The sequence below is a fragment of the Hirundo rustica genome, chromosome Z (genome assembly GCF_015227805.2).
Source record: "Hirundo rustica isolate bHirRus1 chromosome Z, bHirRus1.pri.v3, whole genome shotgun sequence".
NCBI lineage: Eukaryota > Metazoa > Chordata > Aves > Passeriformes > Hirundinidae > Hirundo > Hirundo rustica.
In genome coordinates this window covers 26,497,837-26,517,549 of record NC_053488.1, presented here as the reverse complement: position 1 = coordinate 26,517,549, position 19,713 = coordinate 26,497,837, and the positions used below count along the sequence as shown (strand labels likewise).

Sequence of the window (19,713 nt, the reverse complement as noted above, 5' to 3'; positions counted from 1 at the left end):
AGCTATTGTCAGTCCTTTTCATGTATACAATTTTTTCATGATTTTAAAAATTTTTGATCATGTGAAATGGCTAGAACTAAACCTCATTCTTAATTTATGGGAGGAGGATATGATTACCAAGGTTATGAATTTTTTCAAAACAGACTGTTGTAAGGTAAGAAAAGAAATCCAAATAATTCAGTCAGTGAAAGGTGATAAGAAAAATAGCAGCAAAAAAGCTGGAGTTATATCTCTAAGTTCTATCACTATTAGGAAGCAAAACATCTACGATATTAAATTTCATGGTACGTAGTGATCAAGTAATGAAATGTGGTGCAGATATTTTATAGAATCATAGAATTTTAAAAGTTGGAAAATATCTTTAGGGTCATTGAGTCCAGCAATTAACACAGTGCTTCCAAGCCCACCACTGAAGCACATCTCCAAGTGCTACAGCTACACGTTTTTTTTAAATCCCTCTGGGGATGGTGACCCCACCACTGCCCAGACATCTTGGGCCAGGGCTTGGTAATCCTTTCAGAAAAGAATTTTTTCCTCATATTCAATCTAAACCTCCCGTGTTCCCTCATCCATTCCTCTTTGTAGCAAGCAGAGGCCTGTGGCAGAAGCACCACACTCACCAGATTTATCATCCCAGGCCATTTTACAGCCTGGGCATAGCTATTACTTCTATTGAAATGTTGAAACGGATCAACCAAGTGGATTTGATAAGAGAAAGCCTCTGTTTTAAATTCCCCTGTTGTTCCAATGTAGATTGTCATCACTGAGACACATTTCCAGTGTAATTAGGAAGCTCTTCCCACTTTCCGTCCCCACAATTTTTCAGGATCTGTCTGTTCTAAGTGTCCTGGATTTAGCTGCTAGTCTTTGCAGATGTCTTTGGAACTGTTGCCTCTCTATCTGCACTACACAGCTCCAGAATAAATCAAGACCTAATCCAACTCCCATTGAAGTCAGCAGCTGAAATAGGCTCTTTCTTCACAGAGGACTTAATGGTGCTTTCACAGAAGCTCACACAAATTCTGTTCTGACTTTGGTGACTCAGGGTAAAAATCCAAAGCATCCATTTGTGCTTCTGCTGATGTGTTCCTTGACGGTACCTAGCTGTTTATTTTCCCTGGGGTTTTATGTCAAATTAGAGATGGTGTTACAGATCTAAATCAGGCAGTGGAAAACTCATTTGTCTGGGTGTCCTCGCAGTCATAAATACTTCATCATCATCTTTGAATAATGACTTTAATCACTTCAGGAGATCAAGGAGCTAAAATTGTAATTCATCCTTATTTGGGAAGCACAAGTAGTCAATAGAGAAACTGACTGAATTTAATGTATTTTGTGGTTGAGCTGGAGGATATATTTCTACAAATATGTTTCTCCTTTTCCTTCTGTACCTATGGATTAATTAAGAATGTCAGCTCTGGCCAAATTAACTACTAATAATTAACACAGTTTAAATTGTCTAATTTGACTTAAAAATCCACATGCAACACTGAAAAAACCCCATACCTGACACTGCATAAAAATCTTCAATACTTCAACTGGTAGATCCAGTTTGAAGCCCTTAAAACATAAATGGTGCTTCAAAAACACATTTATGTTCTCAACTTTCTGAAGCTGAAAAGAAAAACAAACACAACATTTAAGCAATGTGAAAACCAGAAACATTAATAAACTTGCTCATCTGGTTACGGATTTTTCTTTTATGCATATACATAGACATTATAACGTAGACCAAGCGCTCATCTCAGGAAGTAAACTGATGTTCCATAGACTCTGAGTGCCTATTTTTTATGCATCATCATTTGCCCTTTTGTGCTCTTCCAATACTGCTTTTCCACTGAAGGCACAAGAGGCATTTTCTTAAAGTATGTTAAGGGCTGGTACAAGCAGTTATGCATCACTGAACTCACTACATCTGCTTTTCATGACCCTCTACACCTACCAGCTGGGCAGCCTGTGTTTGCTCAGCCCAGTTAGCTTCAGAGAGAATGTGTTTATCTCAAAGAGATCCAGGAGCAGGTATTGATGTAGCTCCTGGTAGCTGGATTGTCATAAACAGACCTACCCTGATCTATTCCTACCAAAAAAGGCTTGCAAGTGTGGTGTGCTGCAAGGAAATGAATAAAAAATTGATGCCGGTATTATTTTTCAGTGGCACAACAGAATCTAGAAGAATCTGTCAGTAATTCCTTTGGTTAATTATCAATGATGCCTTTGGCTTTTTAATTAGAAGTATTATTCTCAACCCAAAAGTTTTATTTTCTATCTACATTTCAATTAAAACCAAAAGAAGAGGAAGCTGATAAAGTCAAAATTAAATGTGAGATTGAGATCATATTTATAAAAATGACGAAGATTATTTTTTTAGCTTTAAACTCCAAAGGCTAGCTACAATATGGCATATGGAGTATATAGAACAAACTTCATGAAAATCTGCAAGTGCAGATTGGTAAAGATAGCTTGAACTTCCTTGTTCACCCATAAGAGACATGTTTTGAGTAACTTTCCCTTGGAATTCATCCATGTCCATTGAGTTTGGAAGTGGTGTTGGTGGAGGTAATTCTGGGATTTCCCTTCTCTTAATGAACATGTCATAAAAATAATCTGGTTTTACATACCTTTAATCCAAATTGACATAAACTCTTTGATTTCCAGAAAACTTGCAGGTGCAAACGAAAGAACATTCAGCCCTCAAGTGCTTTATTCAGCATTCAGTTCCCCTCACAATTATTCTCAGAGAGTGACAACCCCCAGTTGCTCCAACCTCATACAAAAAGCCTCCACACAGAGTTATAGAAACCTTCTGTTCACTCATTTACACTTTCTCACCCTCTCTTCTAGCTTAAAAATATGTTGCTACTTCTGGAGCCCAGAAGTATGCTCCTCATGGAGCACACACAGCAGTTCTCTCTCCTGCTGTATTTATAAACTGTTGACTGACACAGGAGCTTTTATTCTCGCCACAGCTTTCCACTGTATGACACATTATCTAATCTCTCTGTGTAGACCTCACACCGAACTCTAAAAGAGCAGGAGAGTTCCCTTCACTGAAAAGCAATCTGATCTGATATGTAAAAGTGGCAAAAATTGTTTTCAGATACAAAGCAGGCAAGTATGTGGGAAAATGGGTTTCTGTACCTGTCAGCAAGACAGTACATTCTGAGATTATTGCACCAATTTTTGTTTTCTAAAATGTGAGCTTTTTATGATGATAAACTTAGTGCACCAGTATATTTCCCAGGTGTGAGTCAGAGACTTGAAAAATTGGCCCTAAAATGTGATGGCATGCCATTTCAGGGAGATTTTCCTTTGTCTGGAGTTGTGTGCGCATGAATTCATTTCCAGGCAGACACTTTTCAACCTGACAACAACAGTGCGCTCTGTACTGAAATCCATCTCTCAAATTACTAGCAAATCACAGGACATGTTTATCCTGCCAATCTGCAGGACTATGATTCTTACCCCCTGCTTCAAGCTTTGAAGAGGAACCATATTAGTCCCAAGAGCCCTTCAGATAAACTCACTTTCTCAGGCTAAACACTATAGACCGATGATTCACTCAGGCTGTTATCTGAGACCCTTCTGCTTATTATCTAAACATGCTGCTCTAATCCTGAATCAATGGAAGTGAAATCTCAAAGTACACTAGTGCAGCTTATCTCAAGGAAATGTAAAATGCCTTTTTGGCAGTAATTATGTCTTAATGGGTCTGTACAGCATGTTCTTATAAGGGGAAAATATTTTATTGCACTTTCTGGTAGCTACTGTACTGCATAAATGAAATCCATTTTATTTTTAAATCATAGTGATATTGAAGTAAGTAGAAACTATTAACACAGTGTATTAGATGAGAAGAGCATTAGTTTTATTTCCTTTGTATGTTGTTCCACAGGCTGTTGAAAACATACTTAAAAAGTCAAATCATAACACTGAAAATTTCCTGGGATCTCAAGACAAGGTGTTCTGTACCTTCTGTGAAGAGATAAAATTTCTCCCTCAACGTAGTCATTTTATTTGCCAATGGACAGATTGTGAAGAAACACTTATTTGGCACAGATACAGAGTGGAAAAAACAGTTGCACTAAATCACATATGAAATTGTGGACCGGACATCAATTTCCTTTAGATCACTGGCAAAATATTCCTTGACTTCAGTAGGAAAAGATCTAGGCATATGCTAATAAAAAGGAGTATATTACCCACAGAAGAACAGGCAACTGGAAGCCAAGTTTCCCACCTTCCTTTCTCATCCCTGTCCATGAGTGAATCACAATGCTATAAAGGGTAGCTCAGTTTGTATTTCTAGGCCTGCATTTATCTTCTGGTCAAACAGCTGCAATAAAATGTTGCAGGCAACAAGCATTTAGGGTGAACATCAGCATTTATTGAGTCTGACAACACTGACTTCCTGCCCATTGCTACCATTCCTCTTCTACAAAGTGGTAGTTGTTCCATACTGCAGGCGGTGCAAAACTTTCCCATGTTTTCTTTTCTCTTTCAATGCAGTCTTCTTCCTCTTTTTTTTTTCCTTGAAATGCTTTCCCTCTCTCACTGTTCTTCATTCTTCTCTAACTGACAACTTCCAAAACCAGATAAATACACAGCGATGCTGCTGAAAGTTTAATGTTTTTTTTTTTCTTTTTTAAAAAAATAAGAACATAAAAGAAAATATACAATTACAATTTTTAATAGAAGTAGCAAAATGTTTTTTTCTTCTTTCCAAGCTTTTATTTGTAGTATTTCCTTGTGGGTTTTGTTCTTTGTTGTTGTTGTTGTTGTTGTCATGGGGTGGAGGGTGGTATTATTTTATTTAATTTGGCTTTGACATGGTTTTGGTTGGTTGGTTGGTTGGTTGGTTGGTTGGTTGGTTTTGTTCTGGTGTACATTATATGGAAAACACCTATATAAACACTTCACATATGAGTAAACTTCATCCAAGTCCTCTGCAAGATTATGATAATGTAAATCTTCCTTTTGTCCTGTCACTGGAAAACATTCTGCACTTTTTCCTTACACCAGTGAATAGTACTGAAGTACTCTGAAGTTCCAGCAGACACTGCACATACTCTGTGTCCTGATTTCTTTATATATATGTAACTGTCCTAGATAATCGCACTAGGAATCCTATTTTACAGAGGTTTGCTATCAAAAGCTACTTATTACCAAGCAGCTATACACAAACCAGGGATTCCAGTGGGCAGAAAACTGTATTCTACCTCTATGAGTTTCCACAAAGCTCACAGCATAACGTTATTTCCAGGACTAAAATACTGGCTTGAATGCTGAGAAAACAAGCACTTATTACAGCACTACATGGTGCCCATTTCCCCTGGAAATGACCAAGGAAAGGTTCTTTTGCAGAGAAGGGCTTTAAATCTTCTCAGAAAAAGTAGGTTGCACCCAAAAAATGAGATTTTCAAAACTGAATGTCTTTTATGCCATTCTGAAGCTTTGAATGGTGGTGGCTTCAGACAAAGAGAACAAAAGCAAAATATTTCATAGTGTTCTCTGAATCATCCAAACATTTCACTTGGTAAATCACATGAGAAGGACTGCTGGAAAAGGCTTTCTAAAAACATAATTTTTATTTCCTGCTAGCACGAGAAGGAATGGAAAAATCTAAAGCCAAGTAATATCTTTTTAGCTGTGTCGGGTTTAATTCTCCGGCATTCAGATGGTTTTAGAGTCCTGGCCCTCTGCAGAGCTCAGTGCCAAACCAAAGGAAGAAACGGAGTCTTCAGGTTTAGATTTTTCAAGGTTGCATACTTTGTTTATTGTTTCTTATCTTACAATTTTCTCAGTGTCCAACAGATGTTTGCTGCGGCTTGGACTTCTGAAGACTCCTCCCGAGCTGGGCTGTCCTTATCTTTTATACTAATTGCTACATATTTTATATTTACTATTTCTTACCAATGTCTATCACTATTACTAAAAAGGTCATCTTTACTCTGACCCAATCCTCAATAGCTACTTTGTGCCATGTCACTGCAGAAATGAAGTGAGGGAAGGAGGAATGAAGAAGAAGGAGGCAACGCCCCAAATTCTCCATCTTGTCCCCATTCACTTCAATGCTAGAAACCTAAATATACTGTTTTTTCTACCCTGTGATATACTAAACTACAATCTTTCACACTCTTGTGGCCTGCAATGCTTCCTGCAGTGCAAGAAGCCTCTCCCATGGACTGAAATCAAAGCCAGTGTCTCTCTGAGCTCTGGGCTGGGGTCCCAGACCCCCCTGCCCAGGTTTCTGACCCTCCAGGGCAACCAAAGGAATGCCCTGGACTCCAACATAGCTGGAGCTTCAATAGTTTTGCCCCAGAATCTGGAAGTGAAATTCCCTCCTACCAAGGAAATAAACACACAAAAACTACCAACCAACCAACCAACCAACCGAAAAACAACCTCAGCAAATTTTGAACTCTATTTCTTGTTACCTATATAATCTGAGAAATGTTATTCCATCAATCCATATTTTTTCAAAGAGGGATTGAGGAGCAAAGTAGGAACTCAATAAAATAATTAGTGAAATTATAAATTATGTTCTAGGTTTTTTCCTTTTTTTTTTTTTTTTTTTTTGTTTGTTTGTTTTTTTTTTTTTTTTTTTCTTTCTTTCCCTTAACAAGCTCTATTTTTGGATTTTTTTTTTCTCACTTCCATAGAGGAAAGCTTGCACAGCTTCCATAGATTTTCGTGCCTGTTTTTAATTTGTGCCGATTGGATGAGGAGAATAAGTTTTTGTCATGAGTATTCCATGTTGTTTTCAGAGCCGTGGGATGATGTGAGACAAACCATGCCAGGGAATGATCTCTTCTTTAAGAAGACAAATACTCAAAAGTTTAGCACTGGCCACATTAACACTACCTGTGTCAGAATTCAGAGCAGTACCTGACTAATACCTTGGACAAAGCTGAAGGAATCAGAGTCCTATAACTTTCAGACATGCAGATGAGCTTTGGCATTGTGTAGGAGAATTTCGGCATATCTCAAGCTACTCAGTGTCTTTCAGGATCATAAAGTCATGGAATGCTTTCTATTGAAAGTGACTGTAAAACCTCTGTCATGGACAGCGTCACGTTGCATTATCCCAGGGTTGCTGCAAGCCCCATCCAAACTGGCCTTGGACAGCCCCAGGGATGTGGCAACGAAGCTTCTCTGGGCAACATGTGCCAGGGTCTCACTACCCTCACAGGGAAGGATTTCTTCCCAATATCCCATCCAACCCTAACCTCTGTCAGTTTAAAGCCATTCCTCCTCATTCCATCACTCCATGCCCTGTTCCCAAGGCCTTTTCCAGGGCTCTTGTAGCCCATCCTGGAAAATGCTCCAAGGTCTGTCTCAGTGTCCCTCACGCCTAGCAGGCGTTGACCACAGGCTAGCTCAGTTCTGCACTGCGGCAGTGTGGATCGGTCGGGGTTACAGGCAGGGCGAGTAACCTCCTCCTGGTGGGTTCTTGGTTCCCCACACTGGCAGATGGACCTGATGGCGTAACAACTGCAGCGACGGAAAAAGGGTCGACTCTCTTTGAGCAGGGTAAAAGGTGGTTTATTAAAGGGGAGTCTGGCAAGGAGCTCCGCCTCAGACCACTGCTGCCCAGAGAGAGCAGAGATCAAAGCCTTGCAGCCACTTATAAACAGGGGAGGATCCAGGGGTGGTGACAACGGGTCAGCCAACCAGGGAACATGGGGGTGTAACAGGGGTGTCAACTTCTGAACCATTGACAAATCACAGGAGGGTAGGAGGGGATTCCCCGGGCACCAGTCTATCACTCGACACTTCTCCTGGAGCTTTCCAGAATCCAGGGAAGGGTCTTGAAGTGACAGACAGGGCGACCAAGAGGAGAGAGGGGGGATTGACAGGGACAGGTGCAGCGGAGAAAGGATTGGCATAAAACGTCTGGTTATATACCTAACTCATAGGGGGGAAGCCATTATAGAACACAGCGGGGTGCACAGTGGAATGAACCATTACAAAAATAATTTAATAACTTAATAAAACAACTATTGCACCACAACAAAGGTGTCCCTGGATCCTTCACTTTCTCTGTTGGATCTATTGATCCAAGCAAGGTACCTCATGATTTAGGTTTTTGAAGCTTTTTAAAATTATTATTTTATTTTGTTGTTGTTGGTTTTTGTTGTTGTTGTTTGTTTGTTTTTTTTTGGTTTGGTATTGGTTTTGGTTTTGTTTGGTTTTGTTCCCTAATGCAACAAAAATTATTCAGAAATATTTGTGCACATAGAAATTAAAAAGTATGTTGAGAATTCACATAGACATAAAAACTCAGTCCTGTCATGTCACAAGTTCACTTTGTAAGCAATACAGAATCCATGCAGGATTGTAACAAAGGTATTTTGCATTACTTTTGTGGTGATTTATGTAGACCCCAGGGAATGCTCCCCTCCAATAAACACTGAGCTAAATTTCAGTTGCAGAAATGAGTGCACTATTGATTAAATGTTACAAAAGTCTAAAATAGCCACTCTTCAGATTGCTTGTTTCTTCCTTTCCCCCCTTTTCAGGTTCTCAGATTAAACTGTATCTCTGCTGATGAGTAGGGCACAGGGGAGGGAAGAGAAAAACTTTTGTGGTGGAATTTTTAAGATCAGCACACTTGTTAGTGAAGTCATCATGAGAGAGCATATATGCAAGCCAGAATATAATTTGCAGTCATTTATCAGGGCAGTGAGGTGTCTGACTCCACAGCCTCCTGATTTACTCCTGCAAGGCTGCACAAGGTCTTGCTGGGGAAGGTGGCAAGCCTGTGATGATCACAGAAGTTGACTAAAACATGTCTGAATCCCTGCAAAGCTCTTTCTTGCAGCTGGAGTCAGTAATTCTTCACTAGTGAGTTGTTGTCTTTTTTTTTTTTTTTTTTTTAATCTCTGCTGTTTATTGAAATGTAATTACCAAGCTATTAATTTTTCCCTTAAAAGATTTATGATGTATTTGTGATAAAAGGTGAAAACTGTCTCTTTTCTTTTTGTGCATACCAATGAGAATGGGGGAGAAGTATTATGTGGTGCATGATAAACCAAATGCATTTGGGGGTTTTAGAGGTAGTTAACAAAGAAGATTGCTTCAGTGCCTGCATTTAGAAGAAAATTGCTAAGGTGTTTATCCCTCAGAGAGAGACCATTAGCATGAATATGAAAGAAAAAGGCAGTTCTCTGAGTTAGGGAGTGTAGCACAGAGGAATTTTTACTGGCATTCTGGAGAATTGATATGATGATTTCATCCATATTTAGGGGTGTATAAAAAGTAGATATCATCTCCCAGGTGATGGACTGCATCTTTTCATTACTGCACATGACAAACCATCTTGGGATGAACAGGATTAATAAAGTTAACAAAAGCACAGTTGCAGAAAACCGGCAAATATATTATCACGCAGAGGCAGGTGGGCAATTAGAGTGGGAGCATTGGGAATCTTAGTGAAAAGAAGCTGTATCTGAAGGGAGAGTCCGAGTGCCAGTGCAGGTTATTTACTAGCTCCTCAGTAAGAAAGAATGGCCACTCAGTGATGTTATATTTTGTAGTCCTGAGTTATTGTATTGGAAGTTGCTCAAATCTGTCTTTTTCTCCACCTTATATATTTCCCTTTACTTTTTTTTTTTTTTTTTTTTTTTTTTTTTTTTTTTTTTTTTTTTTTTTTTTTAAATCAGGCTGGTGTGGCTCAATCATTCTGTATAAGTCATGATGCAGGACATGTGAATACAAAATAGTGAGTGCATATAAAATGCTCTGCAGTTAGGGAAGGGACAGTGAAATAGTTGTCCATCAGTGCTCAGGATGCAAAGGAACACAGACACCTCTTTTTCTTGAGACTTAATCCTGCATGATCTGTGACTGAGAGCAGTGCCAGATAGCATGGGAAGCAGTATCACAGCTAAAAAGAGAAGAGGAACCTGAATCAAAAAATCCATTTGTGGGAAACCACATGATTTCACTGATGGTGAAAATAGATCATGCCTATCAATGACTTAATTCAATAAAAAATTAACCTCACAAATCCATGGCTTTCAGACAGGGTGAAAGCTTAACATACCAATTCCAAGCCCCAGACTCATTTGGATGAAGATGAGAGCAATGTCATAATGAATTACCCTAATGGAGTAATCCATATTAAGAAACTTTTATCTTTATTTTTAATTAATTTCTCTTTACATTCCGAAATTTAGTTGTGCATAAAGTCTTTTCTGCATTCAGAGATAAGCCATGTATTAATGAGTGAGAAGGAATCCATCTCTTTCCACAAGAATACATTAGTTTTTAGAAAGAAACCTGAGCTGAGGTCTAATGTAACATCATCTCCTTTCTGGGACTGAAGACCTGTTTCTGTAGTAAGCAGGTTTCTGCTGAAGAACATAGGTGTAGGGGAAATTAGGAGGGTGAAATAATTTTAGAATTTTATCAGCCAAAATTGTGTAAAAATCAGGACTGTAAATCTAAGCTTAAATTTGATAATCAGTGCATGTCTAATTGTGTTTCTTAAGTTGCTGATCATCCATTCATTTGACCCACTAAACTTGGATCACTTTCTTGCCCATAGCCAAGGTCTTGAGGTGCTGTCAATCCTTTTACCCAGGTGAGTTAATCTGGAAAACCTCTAAGAATCAGCAGCTGAAAAGTAATGCTGCTGTTTTTCACAGGAATTGATATCATACCTGTGTTTTCCACAAAGAACACCTGTCATGAATATTCTCCTTCTTATTCTGTTTTTCTTTCCAGGTAAATAAATTAGCTTAAACAAGGGGTTGCCAGTCATCTTTTAAATTACAGATTAATTTCAGTGACTGTCTCAGCTTTATCCTTGTACATTCCCAGAGTTAAGAAAAGGCTACTGATTTTGTAAAATGTGGAGTTTGAAATATTGTCTTGGAAGGCTGTGAGATAGAACTCAGAGAGCCATTAGTCTGCTAGGAACTTGGACTGTATCTCTTTTATCTTCATACTTTTCCCATGATCAGTGATGTGTATTTTGTCCCCAGTACAAATTCACAGAAGGAAAGGGATATTGCTGTTTTACAACAGAAGCAAGAATTCTTTCCTGTAATTATAAGGCATGAGACACTGACTGATCATTAATCGAGGGACTGATTATAATAATAATCCACTTCCACTGCAGGCTTATGGGCTAATTCTCATTTATACTAATCTCATTTTGAACTGCTTCTGGATCATTACTAGAATGGGCAAAATGGGTTGTGAGAGATGGGTTTGATGTACAACCAGAGCAGTGTAGACACTTGACGAGGAGAAGAATCAATCTCTGTCCTGCAGTGTTTAAGCCAGAACTCCTGCATTTTCTTTGGTCTGTCTCTGAGCTGTTACTCAGCTCCCCTTCCTTCCTCCCAGTGATGTGGCAGATGGTTTAGGCTGACACAGGTGGCTGAGTACCACCTGCTGCAAATTTTTCCCTCTTTTGCTATGCAACTCCTTTCAATGTTGTTGTTGTTTGCAAAGGATGGCTGGAAATAAGAAAGAGGCAAGAAGAGAGTGTGAAGTGGTGTTGCTAATGTTCTGGGCTTTCTTGTTTTCTGCTGTGTCATTGCTGAGAATCTGTGTCTGGTGCAGGCAGAGAGCAAAGGCAGCAGACTGGGAACTTTGGCTTCTGTGGTGGAAAAAGTGTACATTTATTATCTCATAGTGTTACTCAACCCATGCTGAGGAACAGTATTTCCCACAGTTGAGTGCTGTGAAGGGAAAAATCTTCTATTTGCTTTAGGCATTAGGTGCTACATTCTCCTGATCTTTTGAACTCCATTGGAAATGGAACAGCCTTGTAGAAACTAAATAAAAAGTTTAAAATTAAGAGGAGGTATCATCCAAAATGATTGCCTTATCATCCAAATGCATGAAGGATATGACTGGGCAGGTCTGCCTGAATAGTGTGGACATCAGAGGCAGGGTTCTCTAATCTCTGTCAAAGTAGTGAGAGATGTACAAAATAAAAACACCCCTAGCATCCTAAACACTTCAAACAGGATGGGTTGACTTACTCTTTGGAGTCACTTGTGTCTCTCTAATGACTGTAGAGAGAGATACATGAAGACTAAATAAAGTTATGATTCTAAATTTAGAATACATGACTACCTGTTCAGGAGGGCAGAAACCAGATTAAATAAGGCCTGTCCTTTGCATCTAGATTAGTACTGGTATTCAAATGTTTATAATGTACAAACATATTATCTGGATGTTTTATTTGAAATGTAACTGCTGCAGGTTTCTTGCCACTTGCTATTTTAAATAAGCTTGTAAAAAACTACTTGCTTTTGTCCCCTCCTCCTCTCTTAAAGAATAAAGCACTAACAAAGTCCATAAAAACCAGATAATTATCACAGCACTTCTCACCAGTATACTTTCACCAAGTAAATCTATTTCAAGATGTAAAAGAAAAACACACTTTATGGCAAGCAGTGCCAGCTGGATGATATATAATCCTGATGAAGTTAACTGTGATGCTTACGTGTGTAGGATAATTTACTAACAGAGAGATATGGGAGGTTTGCACCGGCTTTAAAAAATATTTGCTGCTAAAAAGTAATATTTTACCATATTGGCAAAAACTTTCCTGAGACAGAAGAAATTTTCAACTTATTTTAAATTAAATTCTGTAATTTTTTAATAAAAAATTGTGAGTGAACAATGAAGCTTCACATATTTTTAATTGTTTTAATTTTCCTTCTGTCATTATTTGAAGATTGTTTTCCCCTCCCCCTAAGTTTCCTGTGTCCTGTGTCCTATTTTATCCTTGTTTGTTCATTGCCATAGATGAATAATATCCTGCCTGTTTGCAAGAGCATATCCTACCCCTCATGTGTTAACTATAAATATATTAAAAAACACCCCAATTTATAATAAGAACAACTCTTCTGGTAATCAGGGAGACAGCTTTGATTAAGAACATCTGTTAGCAGATTCCCGGTTCTAAAGTCAAGCAGAACATAAGACAAGAAGATACAGAAAGTGACATTCTTCAAACTGTGAGGCTGGCCTCCCTGGGGAGGCTCTGACCTCTTCTGGAGATACAAGCCAAGATCATAAAAAGAAAGAATAGACATCAAAATGTGTGGAGTGTGTGTGTAGTTTGAAAAACATGACACCTTTGCTTTGGAGGTGCCACATCTTTAAATTTCTAAGCACGACACTTCTGAGGAGTGTAGGGAAGGACTGCACTTCTAAGCTGTGTTTACTGCTCAAACACATCACCACACAATGAAAAAGAGGGGCAGGGATTGCCCTCTGCTCATTGCCTTGTCCATTTTTTTTCTTCTCTTCTTTCCCTTTTATCCTTTTCTCAGCTGACAAGGCCATCTTAGCTATGCACAACATGGGGATCTCTAGGAGAAAGGGCTTCACTTTGGAGCTCTGCTGATGTAAAGTGGTGATGTGGGAGATACTGCTTCTCAAACACTTCTATTTTGACTTACATAAAAGCTTTTCTAGCCCATCACTCCTTCTCCAGCATTGTTCAGGAGGAAATACTTAGGAAACAGTAAAAAAAACCCTGGCTTTGCTGAACTATTATAAATCATCCTAGACTCCTTCAGTAAGCAAGGATAGGCTGTACTGAGGTGAGCATGAGACCCAGGCTTATGTTTGATAACAACACATAGACCAATCCTTCATAAAGATCTAGGTATCTAAGTGTAGCGTGACTTTACTGCTCAATGGCTTTGTTTCCTCTTCTAGAAACATTAAGATACTCATCTTATTTGGAAAAGATTCTGATCTCTAATTAAAAAAAAAAAAATCTAAATAAAATTTTAAAAATTACAAATTCTATTTTTATATTCATGATAACAGTATTAATTTTAAAGTTAGTTAAAAACTACTCTATGGAAAATTTTCTCTTGGTCATTACGACAAGTGAGATAAAAAAGTATAAAACAAGATGAAGGAAAGAAAACAGAGGTTAGGCATTTTCTCTTTGCTAAGCTGTTTTCTTAATAGCTGCTAGAAAAAGCAAGAATATACAGGAGGATGAAATATAGAAAGAAGAACACTCTTCCTAGTGGTAGGTATGGAAGTATTTCTTTTGTGTGAATAGATTGGATTAAGGAAGGCAAAGTGTTGCTAGAACTGAGAATTTTGAGAGATTAAAAGGCAATGAGATAGGTTTCTACCGGTGCACTGGCAATTCCACATAGATCAGGAAAAATATGGGGCTGCTGCTAGAACAAGTGAGTGTCATAATTATGAGGAACATGGAATGTACTAACACACTCACGGCTTCCTCTCTCCCAGCTTTCAGAGGCAAACTCTGCTCTTATGCCTCCCAAGAAAGTTTGAGGGAGAGAGTAGAGGGAGATAAATAAGAGAGAAGTGAATCAAATTGGGGGTACACAGTTCCATACCACAGGATGAGACACATCCAAGCCTGTTGAGGAAACTGCTTGATATCATTGTAAGGACACACTGATACTTTTGAAAAATCATGCCAGATGCCTGATCAACGAAGAAAGGCAAATGTGACATCTCCCTAGGAGCAACCTAACCATCAAGCGATTTTCTTGTCAATGTTCTTCAAGAACAGGCACAAGTACATAGTCTTATAAGGATTAGTGGCCTTTATTTATTTATTTATTTATTTATTTATATTTTTTTTCATTCAATTATACTGGAAAAAGAAAAAGTTATGCTGCCTTCTTTCAACTTTTAGAAAAGTTTTCTTTTGTTTCTATCCAAACTTGATGCTTGTTCTCAAGTATTGCATCTCCTAGGAAGAATGATGATTTGGTTTCAAAGGGGTTTTTACCACATTTTTCAGTTAAGTCTTAGTCATAATACACAAGAGTGTACTCAAGACTGATGTCAAGCCGCAAAGTGCTGCAAGCATGACAAATTCCCTTTAATTCTTAGAATTTATATCCTTTTGAGCTGGTGTGATTTCCTTCTGTCTTTTCCCCTTGGCTTCTACTGACTTGGGAATGTTTTATATTTTCTCTTTGTTGACTAGAAATTTGTATCCAGTACTATTCCTGAATGATTTTTCAGGGGTCCTTTTTACAGCAAGAAACAATTAAAGAATATATTAGTGTGACAGATTCACAGCTTATTTTATAAGGGAACCAGGCAAAATATAAAACTACTGAAAAATCTGTAAAGCCTTTTGCTTTGTCCCTATCTACACCTGAACAGTCACAAAACTCAGGTCAACTTGGATTTTAGTTCTGCTTACTGTAGAGAAACATGAAAAAAAATGGGATCTGGAGTAAGAGTTGAACTTAAAAATTAACAAAGAGATGTAGTTAGTTCTTAGTCCTTCGCAGTTTATATATAATACACATGTAAAGACTTTAGTACATTTATTGTCAATTAAATTTATTTTTTCTCTTAGTAGATATTAATATGTTGAAGTTCCTGGTGAAAAAAAAAAATCAAAACAACAACAACAAACAAACAAAAAACCCCCACAAAACAAACAAAAAAAACCCCTTAACATTTATTTTGAAATCAAAAAACAAGCTTATTTATGTTTTACCTTGGGGTCCTTGACTTTGTACTGAGCAATCATGCCAAGGGGGAAAAAAACCTGAGATAATGTCAATATCAAAAAAATGGAAGGGAAATGACTAGCTGAGTTAACAACAGAAAGCCAAGTGTATATCCTCAATCCAGTTTGCACAGAATACTTAATGCCTCTGAAAATGGATCTTTGCAAACATGACGCTAAAGTATTTTGTCTGTTTAGACTAATTTTTCAGCAGTAATAATACGTCATAATGAAAAATTGCATAGGTAAACTGATTCCTATCCTGAAAGTCTTAACTATGCCCTGGCATGAACCAGAATATGTAGGTAGATGATTCTGACTCAAAAGTGTCAGTCCTAAAAGCTGAGAACTTTGTTTATGTAGAATGATTCAGTGTGTGAAATTAGGAGCCCAGGGCCTCCTGTTAGTCAGGGAAAGCCATTAAGCATCCCTGGGGAGTGATCCTGGGAGTACTCATGCTCCAGAACATCACTTAGTGTGAGTAACTTAAACAGGGATGTGTGACCTAATTCCATAAATGGCTATAAATGAGTGTACAAAGTTCTGAGCACTTCCTAGAGGTGGATCACCTCACTTAAATAGAGCTCATTCTTTGTAAAAGGTTGTGCAGAGTCATACAGTGGTACAGTAGTTGATTTATGAAATTTCTAACTCAAGAAGACAGGTCATCTGGACTTGCCATTAGGTTCCATGTGAAAACACATACTTCTAGCTATCAGTTCCACTCAGTTGTATAAACCCTCTAAAAATAAACAGTAGGTGGAAAAAATAGATAATTAGATAACTAATGGTATAACTATTTTCCAGCATCAGAAGCAGCCTGTAGTCCACTAATGGTATTAAGTTGCTTACAACTTTTTACAAGGACAGCTTAGACAGTGGACTGCAGCTGCACAGCCAGCTAAATTCAGAAGCCTAATCCACAAATTTAACTTCGGTGAAGGTTTCCATTATCTACTCAGCCTGAAGGACTCCTGGACTAGTTCTGTTCCTCCTGTAAAGGAGACTATTTTCCTAATAATGATATACAACAGTTCTAAGGGACTTGTGAAAAGAGGAGAAAATAAGGGTCACATGAGATGGGGGCTCCAGTGAGATCTTTATTCTGTTTTAGGAGCCTGGGGTCTGATGCTGGATTTAATGACTGTGTTTAGTCATTAACAGACCCTGATCTCAACTTGGAGACTTCGAATGTGATGTATAGTTTTGTATTGCATAATTTATTAATCTAGTTGCTATCTAATGTAGATGGCTGGAAAAGACCTGGGAAAAGCTCTGCTCAAAGCTCTGTCCAAACCATAGAGTGTGGAATCCTTTCTGGGCATGCCTCAAAACAGAGATGTTGAGGGCACGGGAACAGACTGTCTCTGTGTGCTGAAAGACAAGTTGACAAGGTAAACGTCCAGCCTGGATGAGCAAGGAGGTTTTGGAGGAACTTAGGAATAAAAAGAGGATGTATCAGCTTTGGAAGGGGGGTAAGGTCTCTCAGGAAGTATTTAAGGGAGCTGCTAAAGCATGTAGGAAAAAAATTAGGGAGGCCAAAGCTCAGTTTGAACTTAGAATGGCAATTTCTGTAAAGGATAATAAGAAATGTTTTTACAAATATATTATTGCTAAAAGGAAGGGTAAGACCAACCTTTGTTCTTTACTGGACAAGGGAGGGAACTTAATATCTGCAGATGAGGAGAACGCAGAAGTGCTTAATGCCTACTTTGCCTCAGTTTTTAGTGAGGAGATGACTTGCCTTCAAGACAACTGCCCTCCTGGGCTGGTAGAATGTGTCAGGGAGCAGAATGGTCCCCTCATTATCCAAGAGGCGGCAGTCAGAGAACTACTGAAATGCCTGGATATCCATAAATCTGTGGGCCCAGATGGGATCCATCCCAGAGTGATGAGAGAGCTGGCAGATGAGCTTGCAAAGCCACTCTCCATCATCTGCCATCAGTCTTGGCTCACTGGTGAGGTTCTGGACGACTGGAAGCTGGCCAATGTGACACCCATTCACAAAAAGGGTGCAAAGGAGGATCCTGGTAATTACAGACCAGTCAGTCTGACCTCAGTACCTGGCAAAATAACGGAACAGTTTATATTAAGCGCCATCACACAGAACTTAGAGGATGGCCAGGGTCTCAGACCCAGCCAGCACAGTTTAGGAGGGGTAGGTCGTGTTTGACCAACCTGATCACCTTTTATGACCAGGTGACCCGCCTGGTGGATGCAGGAAGGGCTGTGGATGTTGTCTATTTGGACTCAGCAAAGCTTTTGACACTGTCTCCCACAGCATACTGCTAAATAAGCTGGTAGCTCATGGCTTGGACAAGAGCACTCTTCACTGGGTTAGGAACTGGCTGCATGGCCGGGCCCAGAGAGTGGAGGTGAGCGGTGCTGCATCCAGCTGGGGCCAGTCATCAGTGGTGTCCCTCAGGGGTCTGTGCTGGGGCCAGCTCTGTTCAATATTTTTATTGACGACATGGATGAAGGCATGGAGTCTTTCATTAGTAAATTTGCAGATGGCACTAAGCTGGGAGTGTGTGTCGACCTGTTGGAAGGATGAAGGGCTTTACAGAAAGTCCTGGAATGGCTGGACAGATGGGCAGAGTCCAATAGGATGAGGTTTAGTAAGTCCAAGTGCCGAGTCCTGCACTTTGGCCGCAATAACCCCCTGCAGCGTTATAGGCTGGGGACGGTGTGGCTGGACAGTGCCCAGGAGGAAAGGGACCTGGGGGTACTGGTGACAGCAGCTGAACATGACCCAGCAGTGTGCCCAGGTGGCCAAGAGGGCCAATGGCATCCTGGCCTGGATCAGGAATGGTGTGGCCAGCAGGAGCAGGGAGGTCATTCTTCCCCTGTACTCTGCACTGGTGAGGCCACACCTCGAGTGCTGTGTCCAGTTCTGGGCGCCTCGGTTTAACACAGACATTGAGACGCTTGAGCACATCCAGAGGAGGCAATGAGGCTGGTGAGGGGCTTGGAGCACAAAGCTGTATGAAGAACGACTGAGGGAGCTGGGATTGTTCAGCCTGCAGAAAAGGAGACTCAGAGGTGACCTTATCACTCTCTACAACTTCCTGAAGGGTGGCTGTGGTCAGCTGGGGGTTGGTCTCTTTCTTCAGGCAACAACAGACAGAACAAGAGGACACAGTCTCAAGCTGCGACAAGGGAGATATAGGCTGGATATTAGGAAAAAGTTTTTCACTGAAAGAGTGATAAAGTACTGGAATGGCTTGCGTGGGGAGGTGGTGGAGTCACCATCCCTAGAAGTGTTTAAAAAAAGACTGGATGTGGCACTTGGTGTCATGGTCTAGTTGAGGTATTGGAGATGGCTTGGACTCGATGATCTTGAAGGTCTCTTCCAACCTAAAAATTCTGTTATTCTGTGATTCTGTTTGATATCTTCAGTGGTCAGCTGCCTTACTGCTTGCACATCCAGTTTCCAGAGGATGGGCTATGTTATGACCTGACCCACTCTGTCTTGTAGCTTGGTAGCTAATAAACTCTCTTGGGGTGCTATGGGGTGATAATTTAGAGATTTTCAAATTCTGAGTAAGTCTCAAAGCAGAATCGTATCCTCAATTGCCTATTAGTGTGCCATTTTGAAGCTTAGTTGGATGAACTTCTTTGCTGCAGCAGGTGAAATGTTTTGAATGACATATAAAGCCCTTGGGTAAAAGGTACATCATAAATAATTGATAGTGGTCAACATGAAAGTCTGCAGGAAGTATTGTCAATCAACATGAGCAACTATTGAGAGACATTTAAGGCTGAGACTTTTAAAAGAGCATAAGAAATCCATTTACCTTCAATATTCAGCAAGGGCTGAGGATATATATGTAAACAAAACTGTTTTAAAAAATCCTAGCCTAAATTCTCAATAGAGTAAAAAATATAGGATTTTACGCTACATCCTGCTGTTCATAGGAATGGTCTAATGTGTATTCCTTTTTTATCAGACCTTTCTGCATCTTAATATCTCTGGAGAACTGATTCTGTGAGGATTCTGATCCTGACCGACTGTTGCCATGGTATTGGGTTATTCTGGGCTGTGATCAAGAAAAGCAAACAAACTTGAGGAAGAAAATGGCTTTAAAACATATTCTCAAGCCACAGTGCCTGAGACTAGTTTTTGAAAACTAAATCTTGATTTTTTTGTACAATGTGGCAGTTATTAAAAGCATATGAAAAAAACCCAAAAACCAGTAACAAGAAGCATTGCTGAC

The 19,713-nt window shown here is 39.4% G+C and overlaps 1 protein-coding gene across 1 annotated transcript in view; it reads left to right on the top strand.

The window, feature by feature from the left end:
- RIT2 (Ras like without CAAX 2) overlaps nt 1-19,713 on the top strand; it is a 113,483-nt gene that overhangs the window by 21,097 nt on the left and 72,673 nt on the right. The window lies entirely within an intron of this gene.